This window comes from Pelobates fuscus, chromosome 4, assembly GCF_036172605.1.
Source record: "Pelobates fuscus isolate aPelFus1 chromosome 4, aPelFus1.pri, whole genome shotgun sequence".
NCBI classification, from domain to species: Eukaryota; Metazoa; Chordata; class Amphibia; order Anura; family Pelobatidae; genus Pelobates; species Pelobates fuscus.
The window spans coordinates 342,278,141-342,291,623 of NC_086320.1; the positions used below are offsets into that span (position 1 = coordinate 342,278,141).

Genomic DNA, 13,483 nt, shown 5'->3' on the forward strand with positions numbered 1-13,483 from the left:
GCACAACGCCTTCACTCAGAGTCCAGCCCTGAATTAATGACCATGATTTTGGAATGAGATGTTTGGTGGGCAGGTATCTACACACTTTTAAGTAGTGAACATGCAGTGTTTATAGGAGCTTCAATTGAATGTGAACACACAATACTGGTAATAATGTAATTAGTGAGCATCATATTGCTTGTATGACATGGCATTTGGCTTATTAGGCATGCTTTTAGACGATCTGACTTATAGAATTGTAAAGAGAAATGCTGGTTTCTCTTTAACTGAGTGGTCATTAATTAAAAGAAAGCTCAAATCACCATAACCACTAACTGCTTTTGGTTATGGTGCATATTAAGAAATTTCACTTCCTCGTTAACCATACATATGATTATATAAGCACGCTATGCTAGGCTGTGAACTCTGAATCTCTGCTGCCCTTTCTGTGCTGCCAAATCCCCTCTGACCAATTCATAAAGTATTTGTAGGGTGTACAGGTTTTGTGTGCTTTGCAGCCCTTATAAAATGGACTTAGATGAAGCAATGGAGAAAAACAGTGCAGTTTTTAGTGAGTCCTTTAGAAGTGTCTATGATCAAGTTAGAGAGTTGGCACAGGGATGTATTTACCACAAGACAAACAAGGCATTTACCTAGGGCGGCACTTTCAGGGGGGGTGCCAAAAAATGCCACCTCAAGCTTCCAGACAATGTTCCTCATGTTCTGGGGCTGTCCACCTTACTGTGAGTGAGTGTAGCTGTCAGTGAGTGTCTGTGAGTGAGAATGGGTGTGCCTGTGAGTGTGTGTCAGTGTGTGTATGTCATTTTATGTATATCTGAGAGTGTGTGTCTGTCAGTGAAAGTGTGTGTTGGTTAAACAGTGTGTGCCAATGACTGTATGTGTGTGCCAATGACTGTGTATCTGTCAGTGAGTGTATATCAGTGGATGTATCAATGAGGGAATGTGTCTGTCAGTCACAAAAATGGCCTTGATACAAATTGGAGGGAGGTGGGGGGCAAATTTAGATTTTGGGGGTGCCCGAATTTAGTTGTGCCTAGGGCAGCACAAATCCAAAATACACCACTGAGTTGACAGTGCTAAATCTCTTAAGAAAGAAACATTACTATTCTCTGTGTTTTTAAAGGACCACTCTAGTGCCAGGAAAACATACTTGTTTTCCTGGCACTAGAGTGCCCTGAGGGTGCCCCCACCCTCAGGGACCCACTCCCGACGGGCTCTGGGGGGGGAAGGGGTTAAACTTACCTCTTTCTCCAGCGCCGGGCGGGGAGCTCTACTCCTCCTCTCCTTCTTCCTTGCGACGTCATCGGCTGAATGCGCATGCGCGGCAGGAGCCGCGCTCGCATTCAGCCGGTCGCATAGGAAAGCATTTACAATGCTTTCCTATGGACGCTTGCGTGCTCAGTGAGAAGCACGCAAGCGCCTCTAGCGGCTGTCAATGAGACATCCACTAGAGGTTTTGGAGGCTGGATTAACCCTCAGTATAAACATAGCAGTTTCTCTGAAACTGCTATGTTTATAAAAAAAAGGGTTAATCCTAGAGGGACCTGGCACCCAGACCACCTCATTAAGCTGAAGTGGTCTGGGTGCCTAGAGTGGTCCTTTAAGGAACAATTTGGAGAATATAACTATCAGTGATTACATGCTGCATTCACCTGCTAAGGCGGTGTTGGCATCGAGGAGTGATGCCTGTTTGCATTAGTATTTGTAAAGAACACATTGTTATGATGACATCGACTGGCATAGGTTCTTAAAGAGTTAAAGACCTCCATCAAAAAGATTCTAGGTAAAAAAGATTCTAGGTAACAATCATTAAAGAAAGACCGAATATACTAATACGAGCCCAAAAATTGCCTATTCATCTGGATACCTTGAGATAGGAGTAAAAAACATAAATATCATGGGAAAACCCTGAAAGTTTCAAAAATATTTATTTCTTCTATTGGCAAGTGGAGATATGCTTAAAAATACATTTTGCAGAAGCAACATTTATTCATGAAATGTACTTTGACTTGAAAAAAGAATGGCATGTACTTGTTAAACAAGACGTGCAATTTTGTTTCCCTTAACTTGACAGTATGACAGCAGTCAATAGAGCCGAAGTGAGCTTTATATTAAAGTCTGTAAACTAATTGCCAGCTCACTCTTCAATAAATAAACCCCTGGGTGCCCCGCACAATCATTAAGTTATTTTATCTGTTGTGAAATTAGTCTACAGCTTCTTTTAGGAAGATCTTCATTGCTTGCTGCAATAATACATCATTTTTATTTTAACGCTTACCAAAATGGTGATTGTTGATTTTGTCATGATATGAAATAACGGAAGGCGTTTACACTTTTTTTTAACTGATTTGTTAAACATCTGAAATGTTTGAGTGACACAATATATAATCTTACTTTTATTTGTAAGGTAACGTCAATACAAATCATAGACAGATTGCTTATCCACCTTATACAGTGGTAGAAGGAAGTGTCAAAAATCAATAACTACAAAAACAATTTGCCCTACCACCACTAGCTGCAAAATATTCTCTCAGTAATAGTGTTGAGAAAACGGCCAGTGTTTGGTGATCAGGCTACCTTCCCTGGCTTGCGTAGCAATAAGTGAAGGCCTTCAGAATATGATCTCATCATCTGGCGCTCTCCGCCAATGATAGTCATGGAGCAGGAAACACATGATATTATTTATAGCACGGAAAATATATCTGTATGGTATTATCTGACACAAAGGACTCGTTGACTGAACCACAATGCCAATGCCAAGCAAAACAGAGCCATCAATCACCTTGGCCATTGTAGGTCCTCCGAAACATGTTAGCCTACTCCCAAAAGTTTATTACAGCTTTGGTATGTACACCACTTATATTTACTAATTTGTTTACTGAATTAGTTTTGTCAGGCAGCATTTAATGAAAATTTATATATTTTTTGGATCGTGTATGTCGACATACATTTATTTAATTTTTTTTCCCTTAAACCGAGACTTATGGATGATTGACAATGGAGTTGCAAATTTTAGCACAAAGTATCTAAGCTGAAAAAAAATAGAGACCTTTTCCAACTCAGTTATTTTAGCCTTACATTTAATAATTCCTTGATAGTCCCCTAATGTGTTCAAAAAACATTGTTACAAACAGTAACACACCAATTATCTATGTATGGCACATATTACAGTGACATAAAATGCGATTTTTGTCTCTGTTTATGTTGGACATTACAGGCAGAATGTATTTCATAGACACAAATAATCTCTTACAAGAACAGAGGGAAGATCAAAAGCCAGCATAGGGATGGGATGGATGGGAAGTTGCATTCATTTTTTTTTTAAATCCAGATACATGTGTTTCTTATTTTTTAACACAAAAATAGATTTTAAAATGCAGCCTGAATACATTTTTCACAGCCGGTTAGTCACATGCGTTACACGATAGCATCAGTGTTTTTTGCTTAAAGAAGAGCAAAATTAATTTGGCCTGCGGTAACAAAGTGTGCCTGGGCCCTGAGAAAGGGAAAAATGTCATTTATTTCCCGGCTAATGGTTAATCACAGAAAAAAAAATCTTTAGAAGAAGAGTATATCTTTTCTATCTAAAAATGGAATCTATAAACATCAAGATTTGTCTTCAAAGAGAAATATGTATGGAGATTGTTCAGACAAATGTTTGACGTGTTCATATTAGAGGAGTTGCTACAATGAAGCTCAGAAGCTTCCGTGAACTTGTTGTCCGATGGGCTCAGTCACTCAATGTTAGCTATTTGCCACAGTTTGATTGTTCTTCATCTACAAAATAATAACGTTAATATAAAAATAGCAATTTTTCAAAAAATCGACTTTGAAAGTTCATTGTATTCTATTAGTTATGTAAAGAAACAACTGTGCACTGTAGTGGTGATGGTGCCATAAATGCCCTAGTGCTCCCTAGTGTTAGTAGTCACGCCATTTTAAGAACGGTTTGACACTCTCCTAAGCAGGTGCTTCCTGAGCTAAACCCAGCCGTGCAAGGCTAGATCCTTTACTAAGAATATCAGCTGATTGCTCTCAGCCAATGAGGTAGGCCAGGCACTGCTGGGCTTAGCTCAGATAGAGAGCTTCCAGCTTTCTGGTGGAAGTAGTACAGACAGGGTGGGGGTCCATTCTAAAATGGTTTGACTACTCACAGTGGGGGGGGGGGATGGCCTCAAGACTCTTGGCACCATAATCACTAAAGTGCACTGTTGTGGTTATGGTTTTTGAAATGTTCCTTTAACAAAATCATATAAACAGACTGATGCTAATGTGTATCAACAGACAGGTGTGCCCTGTGCCCTGGGTAGAGATTTCTTTAAATATAAGCGAGATTCTAACAATTAAAAAGGGTGTATTCTATAACCGTGAATTGTTCTTAAATTATAAACCAAACTGTAAAATCTAATCTATAGTCACAGCTTGGCTACTTTAGGTTTAATTTTTATAATGTGGTTTTATTTTCTCTTTTTAGTAAATAAGCACAATTATTATCAATTAATATTAATTCACATTTTGCCATTCACACAGGTCATCTACAAATGTGTGAATGACAAGACCCGATTCAGATAATTAATATTCTTTAATCGATACATACTGAGAGCAACTCCAACACAAGTAGAGATTGCAAGATGTATATCTTTGACGCTAGCATGCAAGCTCTGTGCGGTGGTCAGATCAGTCTGAGATTCAGGGACATGCATGCATAACAGACATAACTGTCCATCTACTGTTAGCAGATTTAGTTCTAAATCTATAAAGTGCCACTATGTCATTTTTTTCCCTTCATGGCAGGTACACTTAAAAGGCTATAAAATATTAATAATTGCTGAAAACGTAACTGTTTGACTTTTTCCTCAGTGCCTTTTTAGGTATGTAGTCTTCCTGATCAATGTAGATTAGTGATGTCCCGAACAGTTCGCCGGCGAACATAGCGGTCACGAACACGCGCGATGTTCGGTCCGCCCCTTATTCGTCATCATTGAGTAAACTTTGACCCTTTACCTCACAGTCAGCAGACACATTCCAGCCAATCAGCAGCAGACCCTCCCTCCCAGACCCTCCCACCTCCATGACGAATAGGGGGCGGACCGATCATCGCGCGTGTTCCCGGCGAACTGTTCGGGACATCACTAATGTAGATTTAATGGGATAATTATGTACACACATCTAGTTAGTTCTTGCTATTTGTCAGAGTCCCTAAGCTTGCAAAGTGATTTATTTTATGTTTTTATATCAATAACACTACAAATAAAAGCTGAATCACATATAATGATTAGCATTTGTATCGTGCCAACATATAACATTAAGGTTAACGCACATGTTATTTTTAAAATAATTTAATGTACTTATTTATCTTATCTTGACATCATAATTTTTATTTTGGATTACATTAGCATCATGGAGAGGAGTTTAATCCTGTATGCAGTGTTGCTTTGAAACAACACCCACATTATTAAGGATTGGACACAAGTACAGTAGAGCAGTGTTAATTTTGGCGGCAAACTTCAATTTAGTTTTAGCAATTGTCTTTTGACTAAAAAGCCATTTTAGTTTTAGTCGTATTTTATTAATCTGAATTATTTTAGTTTTAGCATAGTTTTAGTCAACTAAATCTCCAGTAGATTTTTGTTGACACAACTAAAATCGAATGAGTTTAGTCAGTGGCGTACACATATATATACATACAGACACACACAGACACATACATACAAACAGACAGGCACACATACAGACACACACAGACACACACACATACAGACAGACACACACACAGACAGACATACACACATACAGACAGACACACAAGACGCACATACATACATACAAACAGACAAGCACACACACATACAGGCAGACACACACACACAGACAGACACACATACATGCACACACACACACACACACACATACATACAAAGACATACATACAAACAGGCAGACACACACACTCTCTATATCTCTTTTGCCCATCCCCAGCCTCTCTCCCAAGCCCTGGTCTGTCACTTTTTCCCCTTCCACAGCAAATTGCAGTGTTAATTTTTGCGGCAAATTTCAATTTAGTTTTTGTCATAGTCTTTTGACTAAAAAGCCATTTTAGTTTTAGTCGTATTTTAGTCATCTGAATTGTTTTAGTTTTAGTCTAGTTTTAGTCCAATAAACTTTGACTAAAATTGTTAGTCGATAAAATTAAGACTGCAGTGGAAATGATAAACTATGAACAAAGAAACAAACAGTATCACGTTTGTCAAAGGTCTTTGTAAAACCTTCTATAAAAAGGCATGTGGAATAATTTGTTCCAAGGAGCTGAATATTAATTACTGCTATTATCAGGATATGAATTAATTAAAGAATCACACTTGGTGACCTGTTAGCTACTTTGCGAGTAAATGGTCATTTTCAGTCGGGGCACGGTCGAAACTCTAAAGAATGACCATTAGAAGAGAGAGCAGCATTTAACAGCAAAATACCTATTGTTCTAAATAATAAATAAACCTGCAAATTGCACTGGATGTGTGTATGCTGCCTTTTAAAGTAGTTTCGATCTGGGCCAAAAAATATTTGACCACGTCTCTAGGGTAGCCCAAAACCACTAACAGGGAAAGAGCAGCTAAAAAGCTTTTCAGCTCTTTGGGCTAGGGTTTACCACAGGTTACATTAAAATAAAGTTTAAAATAATAATAAAAAACACACCTAGAAATGTAACCTGTATCTTGCAGATTTGCATCATCCTCCAGGTCTCCCGTCACGCTCTAACCTATTCTGTCCAGATTTGCTACTTCGTTGCTTTCTGTAGAATTTAGTAAATTGCTAATTGAGTGCATGTATTAAATAAGAATGCCTTGTCGTACACTTCCTACTTGTGTTCTCAATCAATAATTTCTATTGGACATGAGAGGGGTGGACACAAAATATTTTTTATCTCCTTTTTTTTGTCACACTTCGTAGTTGGCATAATTTGGAAGATTCTGGAGATTCTTTTCAATTGTCTTTTACGTTTTGCCTCTGGTGCTTTGAGTGTCCAGACATTTTAATGGATGGTTGGATTCACAAAAAAACATATTATTTCATTAAACCAAATGTTTTTTGTAGATTCCTGGCTGTGATCGCTTTTATTTACTGATGGCAGATAATATCTTTCCATCTGTCATATCCCAAAATGATAACTAGGTAGCAAAGGTCAAATGTCATGAGTTATAGGTTACAGTTATTTATCCTTAAAGAAACACTATAGGTACTCAGATCAGATCTCAATGAAGTGGTCTGAGTGGCATGCGTCCCACATTTTAACATTGCAGTTGAAAACATTTCTGTTCTGCAGTAACAGCAATGTCATCATTGCAGGGTTAATCTGCCTCTAGTGCCTGTCATACCAACAACCACTAGAAGTTCTGTGACATATCGGAGTAAAACTCCACTATGTCTATCAGATGGTCACATGGAAGCCATCTACTTGGAGCATGAAGACACATATCACAGCAATAGCTATGATCGGCCAATTCAGTGCTCCTTCTAGAGAAGTATTAATTCAAATGCTTCTCTGTTATAAGCATTAGCCGTGTTTGTTATCATTATGATTATGCCGATCGTGAAGAGGTTTGAAAATTGAAGGTCATGAAAGAACAAGTTATTCTTCAAGCTGTCTGGTTATCTAGAAGTATAGAGCCACAGGCTACACAGTGCAGGGTGTAGAATAAGGTATATTTAATTATGGTCCAGGAGACAAAACAAAGATACGACGTTTTGGCCGTGAGGCCTAACTCATGTATTTGCTTGGTTAACAGCAAGGTTTGTTGTTGTCAAAGAAAAGGGATAACTTATATGCACCAAAACCACTACATTAAGATAAAGTGGTTTTGATGCTTAAAGTATACCTTTAATATATGTCTACATAGCCATATTCTACACCATTGGTTTGAAGAACATCAAGATCCAAGGTCTGCTCCATGCACTATAAAAATAGGAAACTCTCCCCACCTACTTTCATACTGCAGGTCTTATGATGCGTTGGAAATCTTCCAGTGCTGTAGGGCTACTATTTGGCCACTTCCGTGTTATACAGTGATGTACATCAAACTGTAAAACTTGGAGATTTGTTATCCCGTTTAGGACCAATGGCATGACTGTTATACATGGATTTGCCTAACTCCAGGGTTAAGTTAAAGGGACATGATATGCACCCATACCACTTCATCTCCTTGAAGTGGTCTGGGTGCAATGTCCCTGTTACCCTTCATCCTGCAATGTAAATCATTACAGTTTTTTAGAAACTACAATGTTTACATTGCAGTGCTAAGACTTCCTCTTGTGGCTGTCTAGAAGACAACCACTTCAGGAAGCTTACCGGACTCTGAGTCCCCTAAATGACACTAGACATCCTCATGCTCTGCATGAGCACATCCATCGTCAGTAAAATCCCCATAGGTAAGTATTGAAGCAATGCCTTTCTGTAGGTAAGGCCTAATACGCGTGCAAAACATGCTCATTAGGTCCTCCAACGGCAGACATCGGAGAAGGTGGCACGCCGACCCAGCGCCAGGGGACATTGGCACCGGAATCGACTAAATAATAAAGGGTTTTCAACCCCCTATCTTCCTTGGATGGATAGGAGGGGACTGGGTGGGTTATAGTCCTTGAGCAGATTTGTATTCCTAACACTAACGATAAATTATTTCCTTTGGTAGAACTACTGCACATTATAGATGCACATGTATGTTTTTTTGTAGAAAAATTACATTACTAATATTAAACCTAATTAAAGCATAATGAGGGAATCCACTGTATCAAAGTCAATGTCTCTGTTGGAGACAAATATAGAATTACAAGGAATGAAATCACTAAAGAGCAAAATATTTATCTTTATAATAGTGTATATGAACATTTCACACACTACACAAGATTATTATGAGAATCTATTTTTCTATGGGATTTAAGTATTAGCAATTTTCCTGTGACTTAGAAATGCTTATTGAATTTCTGCTGAAATGTACGTTACGTATTTTGGCATCCCTGTTACTTTGGCCCCAATTTAATATTTTTGGATAAGCTTTTTAAATGATTTTATATTGTTGGATAAACTTTTAAAATAGTTTAGTATTGTGATAGTATTTTAATATTTTTCATTTTTTTCCATATACTGATATATTTTTTTTATATATAATCTATTTTCGATATTTTAATATTGCAAAATATTTTGGAAAAAAAATCATTTAAAAAAAGTTTCTCCAACAATATTAAATTATTTAAAACGCGTATACAAAAATATTAAGTTGAAGTCTTATTTAGAATGTAATAATTATTGAAAATAATCTGTCTTTGTGTGTGCAGTCTATCAGTGTATCTTTCTGTGTGTAATAACCCAGTGTGTGGAGCCTTCGTGTACAATAAACAAAAATCCATAAACACACATTATATAACTAATTTAAAAAAAAAAAGTTTTTAAGATTTTTTGGTTTGTTCAGTATATCATGAGCACCAATTATTATCCAAATTAATGTACAAAATAATAATCATTTAATTGAGCTCAGAACAGTGAAAGACTGAATTGACCCTTCCAGGTATAAATGCAACATCAGTGATGTTTGAACAGGTTTCATTTGCCTTGATTTCCAATTGAAGAATGGTCAGTGGGCATGGGTAAAAATTAGCCTCACCCTCTGCAACCTATTCCAGCCTCATAATATATTATATTATGTTATGGTACACTCCATGTACCATAACCACCACAGCTCGCTGTAACATCTATGGTGCCTCTCCCTCCCATTGCCAAAGATAAAAGCATATTTGAATGTATGCCGCTCCCTGTCTCTACTACTCCTAAGCAGAAATTCTCTTGATTTAAACTCTTCAATGCAAAATGGCTGTAGTTTGTCTAAAAATATCTAGTCTTTCCTCTGACATGTCCTCTGCGGCAGCTTCAGATTTTATTTTATGAGAGGGGTTTTCATAGAATTTTACTGATCTAAAGAGGATTCTGGTAAATTGACGTGGCTCCCCTGGGCACCGTGTTATGTCTCACCTTACATGTTCAGAGTCTGCTTGGGTGCTTTGTAGTGAGAGGAATGACACCGCAGACAGATAAACAAGAACAGAATTGTCATTTGTGTTTCCGTGAGAAGTTCATTTGCTGTGATTTTTGAGAGAGGTAACCTATCATTGGCTGAAGCATGTGGGAAATCACTTCACTTCACAGAATGAAGGGCGAAAGAATGGGCGTCTGCTTTTTATTAAAACCCTGCGATGCATCGTAATTGGGCTGTGTTTTAAGCCATATGGTTTCCTTTACGTTGACATCTGCAAAGCATGTACAGAGACAAACCTCAAAGAATTGTCTCTTATAGGGCAGAGAGAGAGACTAACAGGGTTATTTAGTGAAGTGAAAATTCACAGTGATTTTAAAGTGAATTTTAAATTTAACGTCAATATAACCGAACTGGAAAAATTCTCTAAGTCAGCTATGCTTCCATTTCGGCAACATTTGTCTTAAATTTAGAAATTCTTTTAAAATTTTCACTTTAAGACTAGGTATATTTATTTATACGTTTATACAAAGTAAATATCCCTGTATACATAGGCCAAACAACAACGCAGCAACTTCAGCAATACGCATTGTCTGAATGAGAATGTTGGGAATTGGGACATCTAATAATTCACTCTGACAGAAGGTGTGACAAAATTATTGTCATTATTATTAAAAAAAATTATAAAAAAAAACTATAGATCAAAAGTTGACAAATATTTGTAGAATTTAGGAATCACATACAGGTACATATTTCTGATTTATTTTGAGATTTATAGTCATTTCCTCCCAAGTGTCCTGATTCAAGAAGGAAGGTCCCTATTTTTATCTAAAATACTTATTTTCTACTTTTATATGTCCTGCATTAAAACAAGACATTCCATTGGTTACCATGGATGATTATAGCTCCTCATTTAGCAATGTTTCTTAGAATATCACCTGTCTCTGTAGTGAGAAGTTTTCCAATCCAATGCTCAACAATCTATATTTTTCTTTATTGCCTTTAAAATGGAAAAAAAACATAATTTGTTCAAATTTCATAAAGAAAATCTTTTTTTCTAATTTCATTGCTATTCCTGGTAAGATTTGTAATGCCCTTTGCCAGAGATCTTGCCTTTTCTGATCCTATTGAAGAAGAACGAGATAGCTTGTCCTACAAGTAGCTTTCCGAACTCTGAATGTGGGTTGATCCAACAGCAAATTATTTTTTTTATGCACACTCAGTAGACAGGGACACATGATTGGGGATAGAGATTAGTAGGGAATTAACAAATGTATTGTCACCCACACATTGCTGTGCTATCCACAATCAACAGGCCCTACAGAAGTAAACCTAGCAAGATCCTGTCCTCTCCGTGGGTTCTTTAAAGGGTTACTCCAAGTATCATTACCATTAACCCCGCTGCAGTGGTGTTGGTACTAGGAGTAACCTGGTGCCGCTCCTAGATAATGGGGTAACATGTTTTGGAACGGTTTGCCTGTTACCTTAGTCCCGCCGGGAGCTGGGCCTTCTCTAATGCAGAACTACAGAAGATGAAATCCGAAAAGCTGGTTCTGCATGTCATTCAATGGTTGAGAGTGTTGGCTGAGCATTCTCAGCCTTTGAATGACCCTCTATGTACAGAATTGACATTAGACAGCGCAGAACTCTAGTTCCGCACTGTCTAGTGACTTTCCAGAGGTGGAGTTACACCTCCAGCAGGTGGCCTAAACATCTCGGTATGTGCAGTATTTTGGTATACTCAGTGCTTCATTAAAACAATTGTAATTGTAACAATTGTAACTCCTAGAAACAGACTGCAAGCACCATGACCACTGTAAAACACTGAAGTGGTCATGGTGTTTGGAGTAACCTCTTAACAAATCACAATATTAACTATCCATTTATCTAAATAATTTTCAGCCTCTCAAACCAGATATCAGTCATCTTCTAAACTTGCCAAGAACGATGTAATTTTGTTGACTAAAGAGTTTTGCAACCCCCAAGTGAACACATCTTTAGACTAACTGACTGCAAACACTCCATGGGTCGGTACAGTTAGAAGTAATTTACTAATTCTTTTTCTGCCTGCAACATGTATTATCAGATCATGGTCATTTCCTGAAAACTAGTGCCAAATTTGCTTTCAGAAGTACAGAGCTCCAGATACAGAGTTTACACAATATTTTTTTCATGCCATCTTTCTGATGTGTCAGATAACAACTATATTCCGTGTTTCTTACTTCTGTACAGTAATAATGCTGTAAATATACTGGATGTGACAGGCAAAAGCAGATGTCCATATAGATAAACGCAATGGTTGGGTTAAAGTTAAAGGGACAGTAATACGTAATATCTGAATAGAAATGCCTTGCATATAAAATGGTATTGAGGTTTTACAGTCTTATCAAGGCTTCTCTGTTGAGGTTTTCTAGTTATTCACATTGTAGTATCAAGAAGACCAAACCGCTATCTATTGGCCCCACATGCAATGAAGGGGTAAGTACACAAAGTCAGTCTATTTCTCAAGGCCCGTGAAGTTAAGGCATCTTCCAGTTCTTTTCCAAAGGATATACTTAGAAAACAAAGTATATTAGTGTACCTTGAGGACTGGGTTGGGTAGCACTGCTACATACCTCCCAACATTCCAAATGGACAAAGAGGGACACTTTAATTTTAGGGTATTATCGGGGTGTTCTGAGAAACTTTAGGTGGCTTACTAATAGCAATGTATGCAACTAAAATGTAATTTATAACAAGAACAATGTATATTATTTACACAGACTGATTTCTAAACACATTTATTGTAGTTTAAAGACTCATTACTGTGAGTATTACTACTGTGGAGCTGTTAGTGACACGGTAGGCACCCAGACCACTTCAGCTCATTGAAGTGGTCTGGGTGCTGTCTCCCTATTGCACTTAATGCTGCAATGTAAAACATTACAGTTCCAGAGAACTGCAATGCTTACATTGCAGCTCTAAGTCTGCCCTCTGTGGATGTCTACCAGACAGCCACTAGAGGACTTCCGGAATCCAAACTGACTTTTGGTCCGTTATCTGACGCTAGATGTCCTCACAGACTTCCACCGCCAGATTTTCCCCATAGGAAAGCATTGAATAATGCTTTCCTATGGGGAAGTCTAATGTGCACGCGGCCATTGACACAAATGCGCATTAGATTTCCCCTGCCGACCTCAGCTGAGGAGTGTGGGTGGAGCATGACCCGGCGACAAGGGCCATCGGCGCAGGATTCAGGTAAGTGGCTGAAGGGGTTTTAACCCTTCAGCACTGCAGGAGGGGGGTAGCAAGAGAGGGGGGCACTGCAGGGACCTATAGTGCCAGGAAAACTGGACAATAGAAAAGAGGAACAGAGATTTGGACCGACAATAGGGACACTTAGGAGGTATGCTGCTCTTATCATTATAACTACTACAGCTAACTGTGGTGCTTTTGATGCAAAGAGTCTTTGGGGTTCAACTCTA

At 38.1% G+C, this 13,483-nt stretch overlaps 1 protein-coding gene across 1 annotated transcript in view; it reads left to right on the forward strand.

The window, feature by feature from the left end:
* ITGA8 (integrin subunit alpha 8) overlaps positions 1–13,483 on the forward strand; it is a 130,286-nt gene that overhangs the window by 5,532 nt on the left and 111,271 nt on the right. The gene's annotated exons all lie outside the window — the stretch shown is intronic.